Raw genomic sequence first — 14,909 nt, 5'->3', positions numbered from 1 at the left:
TTTTGTGGCATTTTTCTAGAGAAGCTCTTGCTCCTATTTGCACCCTCATCCTCACCTGGTCCTCTCCTCCTTTCAATGGTGACTTATTCCTTTCAGACGGTTCCTTTTCTGCTTTCATAGCATCTAAAGAGATCTCCTCTGACAGTATACACTCTGCAAGTGAGTCTCTAGGAGTACACTGGTGAGAAGTACTCTCATTCCCAGAAGTGTATGTTCTGTTTACTGTGGACACAGAACCATGCTCCAAAGTTAGACTACATTCTAGAAAACTGTGTCCCAGCTTCCCAAGCCTTTTAACAAGTGCTTTCACTGTTTCTTCATGAAAATTGCTTCTAGGTGATGGTGTGTATTAAGTCCACTGGATTCTCTAGATATCCATCCTATCTTATATTGCCTTTGCTGTTAATCTGTCACAGGGTTGTGTATAACACTTGATCGGTTGTCGGGCATTAAATAACTAATAATACTCCTGAAAAGTTTTCTAGGTATGTAAAGAAACTCCTACCTTCTGGTAAGGATCATGCCATGTGGAAAAGCTCTAATGTAACAAAATTGCAATCTGGTGTGCCATGCTGTTGCTGGTGGTAGGCTGTTCTGCAGTGGCAGTAGCTGGTTGGTTTTTGCTGAGAGAGATCGCAAGTCATTGAATCCATTTGTAATCTCTGTGGGCTACATGGCAAAATGACTACTTCATTCATAATTCATTCTGTCAGTATCACCTTGGATGAGCAATCAAAATGATTGATATCCATAGGATGGGTCCTCATGTGTATTTGGTTGCTGAATGTCTCACCCTTCAACGAACACAAATGTCAGTCATACATGAATGTTTGCACTCTGTGCCCATTTCCACTATTCCACACACTTGTTATGCCTCTGATCTTTGACTGTTGTTCCTTCAGGAACAGGGTTCAGTGTGTGAATTGGTAACAGAAAGCTGGACCTTAATCCCCTTCCTGGTGTCAGATTTGAGTGAGCTATCTTTGACATCCTGTCCATCTGTGCTTTCAGAAAACAGCAGTCTACCCACCATCTGAATACAGCCATTACAGAGGCCCTGAAAGTGAACTGTCCAGCCAGTTCTCTCTTTCATTCCTGACTTAATAAATGAAGGCCAAAACACTATGTTTGCTTCTTTAGTTTTGGGCTAGTTCGTTAGGGACCAATCACAACTGGAGCTGATTGTTACATGCCAAGAGTGCTTCTCCAAGCTTTATTCCAGTCCAACAGACATCACATAGTTAAGTGTTATTTCATTTCAGAGCCGGGGAAAGAGAGTTCTAGAAGGTTAGCATTTTCCCAGAGTCCTGTAGATAAGAAGAAACATATTGCAGTTTAAAGGCAGAGCTACTTAACTGGAGCCTGAGAGACAAGGCCACTGAAATTTGTAATGCCCACTCTTCAAGTACAAAACTTTTGGCAATGTGCACGATATTAATTGATTTAGAGATCCCCATATTTGAATACAAGAGTTAAAGCACTTTCTAGAGTTCAGCATGTGCAGACTGGAAATGAAAAATTTGGCTGAGAGGCCCCTAGTGAAAAACAAATTTAATTATTACCATATGAATGTTGTTGCCTGAACAGTGTTGATGCCAAATTGCTGAGCAAAAGGTATTGGAAATAATCTGTAACAACTTTTATAAAGATGTTTTGGCACGAAAATGAAGAGTGATTTCATTTTCAAATGCTGAAAGCCTGAGTGAAAAATATAATTTGTGTCTGTAAAAAGTAAGTAATTATAGTACTTTGCTTTCAATGACCTTTGATGAAATTCTAGTTCTTTAATACGCCATTATACATTTAACCTAACATAAAAAGAGAAATCAATTTCTTTGCTTTTCATGCCCTTTATAGGTCATTGTCAAAACATAAATATGTGACATAAACTATAGTATCATATGCCAAGCTGGTTGAGGACTTATCACTATGCAGCCTCATACATGACTAAGCTATTTTTGTTTCTTCTGGTTGTGTATATGGTTTGTAACATTTTACCAACTAAGTACATTTTCCATTGTATTCTGTCTGACTTACATATGAATTCTGAATACTGGAAAAGACCGTCCTTATCCCTGGTTGCCCCTTCACCTCTCTGATTGTTCTTGTGTCTTCAGAAGCCTTGCCTCACCCCTCTACAAGATCTTGTACTTATGGGACAGGTTGGATTCTTAAGGTACATATATTGAGCTCTGCAGGTTTTGATCTGTGGTTCTCAGATACCAGAAAATGAATACTAAAATCTGATTCCTGGGCCATGCTACCTGGAAGGCTTTGGAGCAGGAGCGAGTCGACATATGAAAAAGATCTTATTTCTTCTGTGTATGATCCGAGTATTTTATTTGAACAAACACTATTCTAGATATTATTCTAGTAATTTCATTAGGTGAAATTAGATTGTAAGATATACTTTGCTGTAAATGACCAAGTGTGTAGATAGGTCCCATACACACAAAGTCATATGGTTCCTTTATTTTAATGTACATTTTATTGAATTTTTGTGCATTTCGTACAATATATTTTAATCATATTTGCAGCCCCTCCCCTATCTGCACACCCCATAGTCTGTCCACCAGATTTCATGTATTCTGTCATATATATTAAGGCCTAGCTACTCAAGTTTATGTCCCCAAATGTCTCTTGGTGTGAGTTCATTCACTAGAGCCTGTTCAGCCTATCTAGCATCACTCCCTTAAAGAATATCAACTCCCCCTCACCCAGCAGTGACCAGCCAATAGTCCTTGACTAAAGTTGGGGTCTCCTATCCATTTCCCCAATTCTGTGTTGGAGTTTGGTCTGAGTTTACATGGGTCTTGTGCATGCTGATACCCCTGCTACAAGTTCACATGAGAAAGTTCCCAGGACCCTGTCAGACTATTTCCTTATAGTCATATACCATCCCTGACTCTTACAGTTTTTCTGCTCCCTTTTCTGCAACAGTCCCTGAGCCATGGGTGCGTGAGGTTTAATATAGGAGTCCTCTCCAGGGACACATACGCTACAGTCTCTTATTCTCTACACTTTGGCCAGTTGTGGCCTTCTGTGTTCACTGTCCTGTTGCATGAGGAAGAGTTCACTGGTGAGAGTTGAGAGAGACATTAATATTCTCTATAACCTTTGTTCTACTATGTTCTGTGAGCCTTACCTGTAGAGGTTCCTTTGTAGATGTTTCATGTAGGGCTCGGCATCTCACAGAAGCTTATTTTGTGTGTGACCAGTTGTGGAACTTTGTAATAACCACCATTCATTGCAAAAAAAAGTCCTTCTTTCTTTGTTGAGTGGTGACTGGGATACTTGTCTGTAAATAAAAGGATCCATATTTAGTATATAGTAAGAAATTACATTTGTCTAGAGATGTGGGTGTTTCTCTAGGATATATGACCCCTCCAGCTGTGTGTACTTGGCTATGTTTACTCTACCATGCATGAGTTCCCTCCCATTGAGAGGGCTTTAAGTTCAATTAGGTAGCTGTTGATTATCCCCAAGATAAAAGTGCCAGTACTGCACTGCAATAGTTGTTGTGCCAATCATTGTTATGGTTTTTAGGCTTTAAAGCTAGGTTTGGACCACTGATTACTTTTCTCCCTTGGCAGCTTGCATAGAATCCTCCAGAACTATGAGAGGTACTTTTCAGAGAGAAGGTTTCCAGGTCAGTTCCAATGTCATTGCACCAAGTCCAGTGTTCAAAGTATGTCTGGTGTTCAGCAGTAGGGTTTTACCTTTAAGATTTGAGAAGCAATCAAGGGCTGTGGCAATAGCCTGTGTTATTTTGGGAGTCTCTTGGACTACCCTCACCAACAACTTGAAGGGAGGTTTACCCTGATGGGTACAGTGTTTTTCATTATACAGCCTTCAGCCATGTATATGTACATATATATGTATATACATATGCACAGTATATGTGTATATATATGTATATATTGTGAATTTACAGTAGAAATTTGATCTAATATATTTCCCTCTGGTTTTTCATACCATCTAAGTATTATTTATCTATCTTCTCTCTCCATATCTAGCCCTCCCTCCTCCCTCCCCAGTTAAAGTATCCCCATAGAATTTCTCCTCATAATCTACAAAATGATCATATATTATCTAAACCACATGCATTGTCTGAAATGAAAAATAGATATATCAGAGCCATTCAATTTCCTATCACTGGAATTCATTCATGTATTAACTCAGCAACTAGCCTATTAAGAAATCCTTTTCATCTGACACACCCCTAATATTCAAAATATGAAAAACTACAGAAAACTGCTTTTTCTGATAGTGTCTCTGCTCATCCTCTAGCTTGGAAAAACCTCAAGTAAATTATCTCAGTATTTTTGTGTAGTAATCCTCTGTCCTATATCCCTTCTTTATTAATAAATTTGTGTCATATATTTAAAAAAAGTGCTTGAAGTAATTTTAAGCAATCCAGACTTCTCCCATTAATGTCTTATGATCTATAGACTGAAGATAATAATATATAATTCAGAGTTTGTCAATACATTGTAAATTTTAAAAAAAATGAAAAAAAAATATATATTCTTTTTCCAGTACAGCAGCATGAAATGTTCAATGAAATCTTTGACATTGGACCCAATTGCCTACATGATATAAATTAATATCTATTAAAGAAATCACCTAAAACTTGCCAAGATCTGTGAATACTCACAGTATTTGAACCAAGATCCACTCCTTTTATTGCTCTAGATTTCAACAAATGCAAACTTTACTCCAGACTTATGGAGTCAAGAACAGAGAGTGTCCTCTGCTCTATCTCCAATGCTGTGTGGTTATTTCCTAGGTCAAGCAAGCCCTTGGATCTTTTTATGTCCCCAGCTTCCATTTGAGGGATTAAGTTCCGGGTGAGCATAACTGCGGAAAGGAGGCCTTCTTCCTGCAAAGCCTTCATCTATAAGACAAAGCCTGTACTTTCTCAAGTGTTCCATTACTGACCCAGTGGGCTTATCCTTCCCCTAGCGGTTCCATAGTAAGAGAGACAAACTAAGATGTCAGGTTCCAAAGTATTAGATTCTCTTTCACAGAGAAAAATAAACTGTTGTCCTTACCCAGGCTTCAGAGCCATATCTGAAAGATTTTTATAGTGGGAAGGGTGGGGAGATCAGGCCATTAAAAGAGGTATGACTCTCTCCCACAAAAGAGTGACTTCATTAACAAGAGAATGAAGAAAAAATTAAGTTTGACAGATTGACAAGTGATCTAGAAAATGTTTGGAAACTGGTAGTTTTATTGAGGATGTAGGCTCAACTCTTGATTGGCTAATTTGTCAAACAAGAAAAGGGACTTACATGAAGAAACAAATTTCAAATGTTGACCTGAGGATACCTTCACAGGTACCAAAATTGATAATACCAGCCTCTATAATAATCCAGAGCCCAGGGCAGTGTTAAAAATAATATAATCTGGCAATTACTTGAACACAACAACTGGGTGTTGCCTGGGAAAGAGGCAATTGGAGTCTGCCAAAAGTATTGTCATCTCAGTGTGAGTGTGGGTTATTTAAGGCCATGTCCTTGGAAAAACACCATCAAAAGCTTCCTAAAGTAATGGGTAGGAGAGTGCATGTGAACTCACTGAAGTAAACCAGTCAGTCACTGAAAGTGTAAAATGAAACAACGATAACAAATTCTGGAGGGGACAGACCAGTATCTAGATTTTCTATAACATATTACTTATACAGTGATTTCAAATGAAAAGTTATGAAATGCAGAAAAAACTAACACTTTATCCAAGAAAACAGACTCATTAGATCTAACATGAAGATAAATTTGTATAGATTATGCCATCTAAATAACAGACAAAAGCGCTAGACAAAAAGTTTTTGAAGAAATACTTCTAAAATGTTTCCAAATTTATGAGAAAAAAATTAACGTATGTATCTAAGAAGCTCAAAATAAACTCCAGTAGGGTAAATACAAAAGATTTGCAGGACAGCTATAGCTGGATTGAAATGAATAATACTGAAATCCACAAAGCAACAAAAATAGCTTGAAAACAGAAAGAAAACAGAACCAATCAAAGTAAACTTTAAGCAGAATAAAAGTAAATTCTCAGTAACAATGGAAGCCAGAAGCAGGTGGTAGTGGGCTGCCTGTAAAGTAGTGATGCAATAACCAAATGCTTGGTAAAAGAAAAAAAACAGTCTACACAGAAAAATGCAATCAGAAAATCAATCATTTAAAATTGAAAACAAGAAAAAAATACATTGATACATAAAGAGTAAAATAAGGTGTGTTTTGTAGACTTACCTTGCAAGAAATAGAAAAGGAACTCTGTAGGCAAAAGCATGTGCTCCTTTTGCATTTATTCATCCAAACATTACCTATGAAAGTATTTGTGTAATTTTAAAAATTAAATATATGGTTCTTCTTTTATCTTACTTTAAAAAATTGCATAAGATAAAATAATATGTATCTAATTTGTAAAGGGGTCTTATATCTTTGCCACAGGAGGTTGAGTATGATATATAGTTCCATTAATCTATGGAAATTACTCTGTATAGTAACTCAAACCCATAGAAACAAATGAAAAGTTTTATAAATGATAAGATGTGTAGTGTAACAGAAGTTGTACATATACATATGCTTTTTTTGTTTGTTGGATTCTTTAAGAAAAATTCTATCAGATAATACTTATGACCATGAAATACTGAGCATTTGCCATTTATAGAATGCTTTATGTACTATAATATTACAAAAGAAGAAAGAGAATGGAAATTTCAGAATAATATCACAAAGGATCGGTGACTCTTCCTGTATTGGTGTTATATTGTTAAGAAGTGCTTCCTAACTCTGGTTGCTCTTGTGTACAACTGTATCTCTTTCAGCTGAAGAACTTCAGTAGATCATTCAACCCTAAATGTTGATGATAAGGAAACTAAAGAAGACTTTTTCATTGATTTGCAGGACAACACTTCTTGATCTGAAGAGCCAGGAGTTAGAACTCATTCTACCACTCTTGCTGGTCTGTCGAGATCCCCTGTTTACTTTCTCCCGTGATTTTAACAACTGTCTTATACTTGAATCATCATAGTACTATCCTTTGAAAACAGAAGATCATGGAGACTATGATGTGATTCAGTCAGTAGTGGGATAATGTAAGAAAGAGAATACTTTCAGAAAACATTTGTGAGGCTGGAGAGATGGCTCAGTGGTTAAGAGCACTGACTGCTCTTGCAGAGGACCCAGGTTTGATTTCTAGCACCCACATGGCAGCTAACAGCTATCATATCCATAACTCCAGTTCCAGGGGAATTCAATGCTCTCTTCTGAGCCCCATGGGCATTGCATAACATGGGTGCACTTATATACATGCAGGTAGTACACACATACATATACACATAAAAAATAATAAATAAAACATTTCAAAAAATGTTATGTTAGGGTTGGACCATCGGTTGATGTTCTTCCTTACCAGCTTGTTTAGTGCTCTCCAAAATGCCTAAAAACTACATCAGTGACCAGCACAGCAAACAACATTGGTGCAGCAGTGGCACTTTTATCTTGGGGGTAATTAATAGCTACCTAATTGGACTTAAAGTCCACTCAATGGGAGGAAATTCATATCTGGTACTGTAAACATAGCCAAATACACATATCTGGAGAGGTCATAGATCTAAGAGAAAACCCAAGGCTCTCATATCCCTAGACAAATGTAATTTCTTACCATGTGCAAAACATGGATCCTTAAATTTACAGACAAGTTTCCTAGTCACCACCCATCAAAGTAGCTGCTTTTTCATCAGATAGAAATTATTACAGAGATACACCACTGCTCACACAGAGAGATTATCTGTGAAATGCCCTAGCCTAAGTGGACAGCTAGGATGCAAACTCTACACCCAAGACTCATGGAACACAGAACAAGGGATGAAGAGAACACTAGTACATCTCTCAATTCTAATCAATGAAGCTCCCTCATACAGCAGAGGGCCAGGAACACAAAAGGTCACAAATGGCCAAAACATGGAGAATAAGAGTCTGCAGAGTGTGGGTCCTTGGATAGGTCTCCTGTATTGAGGTCCATCCATTCAAGGCTCAGGGACCATTGCAGAAGAGGGGAAGAAAGATTGTCAGAGCCAGGGACGAGGTGCATGACCATACAGAAGTAGTTCTACAGGTGCTTGGGACCCTTCTCATATGAACCTACAGCAATGGTGTCAGCATGCACAAGACCCATGCAAACTTAGGCAGGTGCAAACTCAGCACAGAACTGTGGAAATGAACAGCAAGTCCCAATCTTAGTCAAAGAATTATTTGCAGCTGATTACTGCTGGGTAAGGAAGAGCTGATCTTCTTGAAGAGTGAGACTCTAGATAGGCTGACTAAACCCCAGTGGAATAACTTGCACTGAGGGACATCTTGGGACACTAACTTTACATAATAGGCCTTAATACAAATGACCGAGTGTATGACCTCTAGTTGGGGTGGGGGGCTAAGAAAGATTGCCAAAGGGGAAGGAAGAAGGGGTTATAAAGATAATTTTATGTATGAAATGCACACAAATTCTATAATTATTTTTTAAAAAAGTATTTGTGGGCCAGGTGTGGTGGCACACGCCTGTAGTCCCACCACTTGGGAGACAGAGGCAGGCGGATCTCTGTGAGTTCAAGGCCTGGTCTACATAGTTCCAGAACAGCTGGAGCTACAGGGAGACCCTGTTTCAAAAAGACAAAAACAAAAAAGCATTTGTGTTGATACAATTTGGGGGCTGTTTTGTACTTGATTTAATTTAAAAGAATCACCTCTATCAACTAAATCACACATTAAACATGTTAAGCTTAAAAGCAAATATTGTAACAATTAAATCATCTGTAGTTCTTACCTTTTAGTAAAGTCTTAAACATCTTCCCTGTGTATATACTTAGTACACAATACACAGTGTGAAGATGGAAAACTTGCTTTATGTGTGATGTTAAATGGAGATAATGTGCATTTATGTTCCTTGGTATTGGATTAATCAAAAAGCATGATGGCTTTTATTTATCCCAAGTAAAATCTAGTTAATTTGGATGAGTTTTATAGTAAAAATATTGAAATAAGTATTTAGGAGAAATATAGTATTTGAAGTTTGCTTATAGGAATTAAGAGAAAGTTTTATAGCCAGTTGCCTTGAATATAAAGCATAAAAAGGTCACATAGACCAGTCAACATACATAAGCAACTTTCATATGACTCACTGTGGAAGCATGTATAGGCAAGTTTGAAATACTTTACCAGGTTTAAGAAGGCACACCAGTGAGTGTCCTGCCAGAGAGAAAGTGAACATATGCTAAGTCTTTCAAACAAAAGACATACAATATAGACAAAAGAGCAGAAGCCAAACAGGGTTAACAGGGCAACCTAGAGTTTGGCCACAATGGGAAGCCTTTTCCTTCCCAAGGGATAGAAGACCAAAAGGAAGGGATGTAGTTCTAGAACTGGAAACTGGGATGTATGGTGGGAGAGGGGCCTTGAGCAAGGCCTTCTGGCAGGAACTTTAGCCATGGATGAGACAACAGCTGCAGGAACAGCCATGGAAATGGAGACAGCTCACTTTACTGCTTGCTCTCCTTACTCTTCCCTGATTGTCTGCCATCACTAAGCTTAGTGGAAGCCCTGAGTAAGGAATTGGAGATTAGCATGTTGGTGAGCAGAGCAGTGAGGAGATGGTGAACAAACCTTAGGAGACAGAAGACAGCACTGGAGGATGTACTTGTATAAACAATACTAAATACTGTCTGTTACCGACAGCAAGGACTGGGGCTGCGGCTCAATGGCAGTGTACCTTCCTAGCAGCACAAGAAATACATAACCAAGTATTCAAAACTATACAGATGGGAACTAGGACAGAATGTAGCACATGAGAAATATCTCCAGTTAGAAAGAATATGGGAACTGAAATCAGGAAATCAGAGATAAAAGAACTTGTAGCAATTCAATTTGTAGGGATTTCAGAATGGTAACAGATGGTAGGCAAATAGTAAAGAATTGAATTATGGCTATAAGAAAAGGCCAAGACAAGAAATATCCTAAAAAATACATGGTGAGGTGAGTGAAAGAAGGACATAGATGGTGCAGTCAGGAGGAGACCAGGAAAATAGTTTCTTCTTTCCATTGCTTTCTTCAATCATTATTGCCTCTCTTCATTAAATCAACAAATGTTTATTCAGTACTTTCTATTTGTCTGGTACTTATAATAGCCTATAAAGTACAAAATGTACAATGGTGAATTTTAAAATCTGCTTCTTACCCTGGAAAAGCATATAGTGTAACTGATGAGATGGAAAATAAGATAGTAAACAAATATGTAATCTTCAATTACGAAAAAGCTATAAACACATAGGATGATGTCAAACAGAACAGTGTTGAGCAATGAGGTTTTGCCCCATATACAGAAAGTGTTATGCAATATATGGGGCATGTTTCCTAGTACTGTGAAAAATTGGTTCATTGCAAATTCTTGACCCAGAAAGTGACATGGACAAATGGAATTTTTGTTTTGTTTTGTTTTCCAGGAAGGTGGATTGGGCTAAATAGACTAGGCTATGACAGCAACACAGATACAACTGAGTTTAGACTGTGGTAGCAGCTATGGACACAGGGAGGAAACAGCTCCTTAAGATATTTCTGTACATAATGACAAGCTTGACTCAGTGTTTAAAGAAGTAAAGCCTAATACATTTAACTTGGGAGGCCAGAATAAAAGCATGCCATTTATAAAAGAAGTTGAGAAAAGCTGATTTGCAGGGAAAGACATCCAGGTTTGAGCATGCACTCTTGCAAACCATGCCTATACAAGACCACTTTACGTTTAGGAAAATTATGGGGCTCCCCGTGAGGTCCTGGATCCACTTACATATAATTAGGAACAGTTGCTTGACCTTGTCACCGTATGATCGTAAACACTTGAGATTAAGAAATATCCATTCGTCATGCCAACAACAGACAGAATACAGAATTCATTCTTGTATAATATGGTAATCTACTACTTAAAAATCTCGCAACCATATCATAACATGCTGTGAAATCTGAGTGTTGTATATTCTATATTTTCTGGGATTATTTGGAACTCAGAAATTACTCCAGTTTTTTGCTGATTGTTAGATAATTGGAGCATGCAGGTCTCTGCAAAGGTGGAGATGCTTTGCAGAAACATTGGATCTTTGAATCTGCTTTCTTCCGCTGGGAGATATAGGACTTTGAAGACACCAAATCTAATCAAACATGAGAAAAATCTAATTTTTATTAGCATCAATTTAAATGGAGATGCACGTATTATTAGAAAAAAAATCCACTGACACAGCAAACGGTGGCAAACACCGTAGGAGCAACGTTCTTTCCTCAAATTTCTGCTATTTTCCTACAGACAAGCTCCCAGGCAGCTTCATTTCTGGAAACCAGCACCTACATGGGAGGATGCCCTCAGACTTCCAGTTTCCACTCACATGCAGATGCTTAGGAGTTTGCTCCTCTGCCCTCATTACCGTGGTTTCAGCACTGTGTAGGCTGAACAGAGGGGAGTAAATAACTTCGACCTCTAGCCATTGCCTTAAGATCCAAAAGAAATTGCCCACGCCACCTTACATGCCCATGCTTCCTTATGGGACTTTTGCATGCTTTAAGTTGTAGTTTGGTCAGAAAATTCAAAGTGAGATCTACTCTCTTGACATTAAAAAAAATTATTTTTTCATGTATGTGAGTGTATTGCCAGCATGTATGTAAGTGCACCTGTGTCATGCAGTGACCACAGAGCAGAAGAGTGCCGTTAGAGTCCCTGAAATTGGAATTAGGATGACTGTAGCTGCCATGTGGGTGCTGGAAACAGAACCCGGGTCCTATCCAAGAGAAGTCAGTGTTCTTAACCGCTGAACCATCTCCCCAGCCCCTTAACATTTTTTAAAGCTAAGATATATTATTGTTGTCTTCTGTGGAATTGAGCCAAATTCTACAGAGATCTTAGCATGACTTGGCTCCCTTGCTTTACCTCCCTTCTATCCTGTTCTTATGACCCATTCTTTTAAATATTGTTTTCTGGGAATGCTTCCTAGTAAAATGCTTATACATCTTCAGAGCCTAAAAGCAAACTAAGTTGGAAAGTTTATTAATTTACTGTTTGCTGTCATAATGAATAACCCAAAAACTAGTGGCTTAAAATAATTTAAATTTGTTATTGTAGAGTTCTACAGCTCAGAAGGTCCAAGAAGGGTCGAAACTCAAATGTTTTATGGCTGTATTCTTAGGGAGACTGCTTTCTTGTCTGTTTAGGATCTCTGTATACTCTATGTTACCTAATCATGATGATTTTTTCTAGCTTCAAAGCCATCAAAGCAGATTTCTTTCCACAGGAATTCCATCTCACCAACACTTCCGTCCTGCTTTCACTTTGAAGGGCTCTTGTGATTATCTTGAACTTACTTGGAAGGTACAAGACACTCTCCAAGTTGCAGTTAGTTGATTAGCAGCATCATCTGAAATCTTAACTCCACTTTGCCTGGAAACAACATAGTCACAGGTTCTAGGGATTAGGACATGGGCATGGGGTGGGGGTAGGGAGCCATAATTCTGCCAATAGCAGATGGTGAGCCATGAGTACAAAACACAGTGCTAACAAAAACTAGACTGCTTTCTCACACCAGGCTTTATCATACTTTGTACAAAGTGTTAGTTTCTGCCTTTTTTAGGGAACTGGAGGCCTAGAAAACGTCACATCAAGAGAAGGTGCACCTGTTTCTAACTTGTTCTAATGGGTTTCACAGTCCATCTTGCTTCTGTTAATTATTTGTGTCCTTGGCTAATTAAATCAAGACTTTAATATAATCTGTGAATATCTAGGGAAGGTGGGGGATTTCTTTTTGCCAATCCACAATCAACACAGAAACAATACTGATTTAAGATGAAATAGTTTCAAATGCAGAATAAGAAGCAATGCTACCCCACTGCTGACTTTTAATTCTTATGTCCACGGGAGGCTTTTGACTGCTTGAGGATGCATTGCAGTAAAAATAGTGAGGATGAGATTGTGTTGTTTCTAAGATGCTTCCTCTGGTTTTATTTATTATTGCAAATATAGCAACAAATTTTTTAACAATAAAAATTTGATCTTATGATTCCTTTATATCATAGTGTAACCCAAGCAAGCCTACCATCAGCATGGCAGTTAAAGGAGTCTGTATGTGCGGCAGAACTTGCTATACTCTAACCAGTGAAATAAAAAAACAAACTGGAAAGGGTGGACTTATACTGCATTGAGGAAGAAGACTTTAAGTGTCTAGACAGTTTGAAAAATCTTTTGGGTTCTAGTAAGGTGCACCGAGCAAGGAATTTAAATTTAGAAACTAAAAGATGTTCAAATGCCTTTAACACTATTTTTTTAAACCAAAAAAAGAGACACTAACATTGTTTGTCGTATGTGTTGCCGAGAAACTAAGAAAGGTATTTCCAAAGTAGGATGTCAGCTAATATGCTGAAAAACCTTGGGGGCCGCTTGCCAAGACTGTAAACTCAATTTGTCACAGAGCCTGTGTAATACAGAATTTCTTCTAAATTTATCTCTGCATTTGTTTTTGTCATGGAGTTATAAACACTATGATTTAGACACATGAAATTACTGTATGTATTCCTTCTTTTAGATTTGTTAGAAGTAGCTTTGTTTAATATCAGCTGTACTAGTAAGTCTGGGAGGAGTCAGATTCCAGGAGATACTTGAGGGTCTTGATCCTGCCTATGTGCTAAAATCAGGACATTTTAAACTTTTCCCACTGGCAACACCTTCTTCTCCAAGAAATTTTTACGTGACCCCAGGCCTGTAGGTATATAAATCAAACATTTGCTGCACTTAATATTTTGCCTTTTTTTTTGACAGGGTGTCCCTGTGGCCCCAGCTGGCCTGGAACTCAATATCAGACCATGATGGCCTTCATCTCATAGAGATCTGCATGCCTCTGCCTCCCAAGTGCTGGGATTAAAGACCTGGGCCACCACAACAGTCATTTTTACCATTTTTTTTAAATGAAAGAAAATCTGAACACTGAGTTGAATTTGCTTGTTTTACAGAAAATTTTAATTTTTGGCTGAATATTTGATGCTGTAGGATGTAGAGTATCTTTAACATTTTTCAGAGTTGACTGATATTTTGACTTATAATTAACAATACTGAAAAATGTCATACTGCATAATATGTAGTACAAAATGGTAGAAGTATGTTTCAGATATGATTGGAAATTGTATTCTAAATTCAAACAAAAATTCAATTAATATGTTTTTGAGAAATTCAAGTCAGTAACTCAAAATAGCAAGTTTTAAAGTCAAAGAATTTTCAAAGACAATACAAATCAGAACCATAATATCATACTTTAAAACTGAAAAATGACAAGAGGAAAGTATTAAAAGTCTTTGTTTCTTGTAATTTAAATCATCACATTTCTATAAGTTCAGAAACCTCCATATGTGCAGTAATAACACTACAGTTCATATTGTATAAGAGTCTCCAGTTTGAGCTGAGGGGTTTCAGGCCACATACAATGAATGGTGTTCCATGGTATGATAACTTGCACAGTGCAAAGTGTGTTTGCTGTGTTTTCAGAACCAGGCTCAGTGAAGTCCTGTAATATGACACGGAAAAATACTGCCATGAACATCGTGGATTCATAAAGTCTTTGATGGTGAATTATTTTTTGGTTGTTGCACATGCAGAAGCCTTTTACTGTTGGTAACTTTTTGCAACCCCACATTTAGTTCCATGACGCCACATTATCATATGGGGTTGTGACTCAGTTTCAGAAGCTCAAAACTGTCCTACTCACAGGCTACTACCTACTAAGTGGCACATGCCATATAATGGAGAGAATGAATTCATGTGGATGTGCTTCTTCAGTGTTTTGTGAGCTATGCAATTGAACAGATATAATAAATGAAATCATATTA

The sequence above is a fragment of the Nannospalax galili genome, unplaced genomic scaffold, assembly GCF_000622305.1.
Source record: "Nannospalax galili isolate Female #2095 unplaced genomic scaffold, S.galili_v1.0 scaffold440, whole genome shotgun sequence".
In the NCBI taxonomy this organism is placed as follows: domain Eukaryota; kingdom Metazoa; phylum Chordata; class Mammalia; order Rodentia; family Spalacidae; genus Nannospalax; species Nannospalax galili.
Note: the sequence above shows the minus strand (reverse complement) of the source record.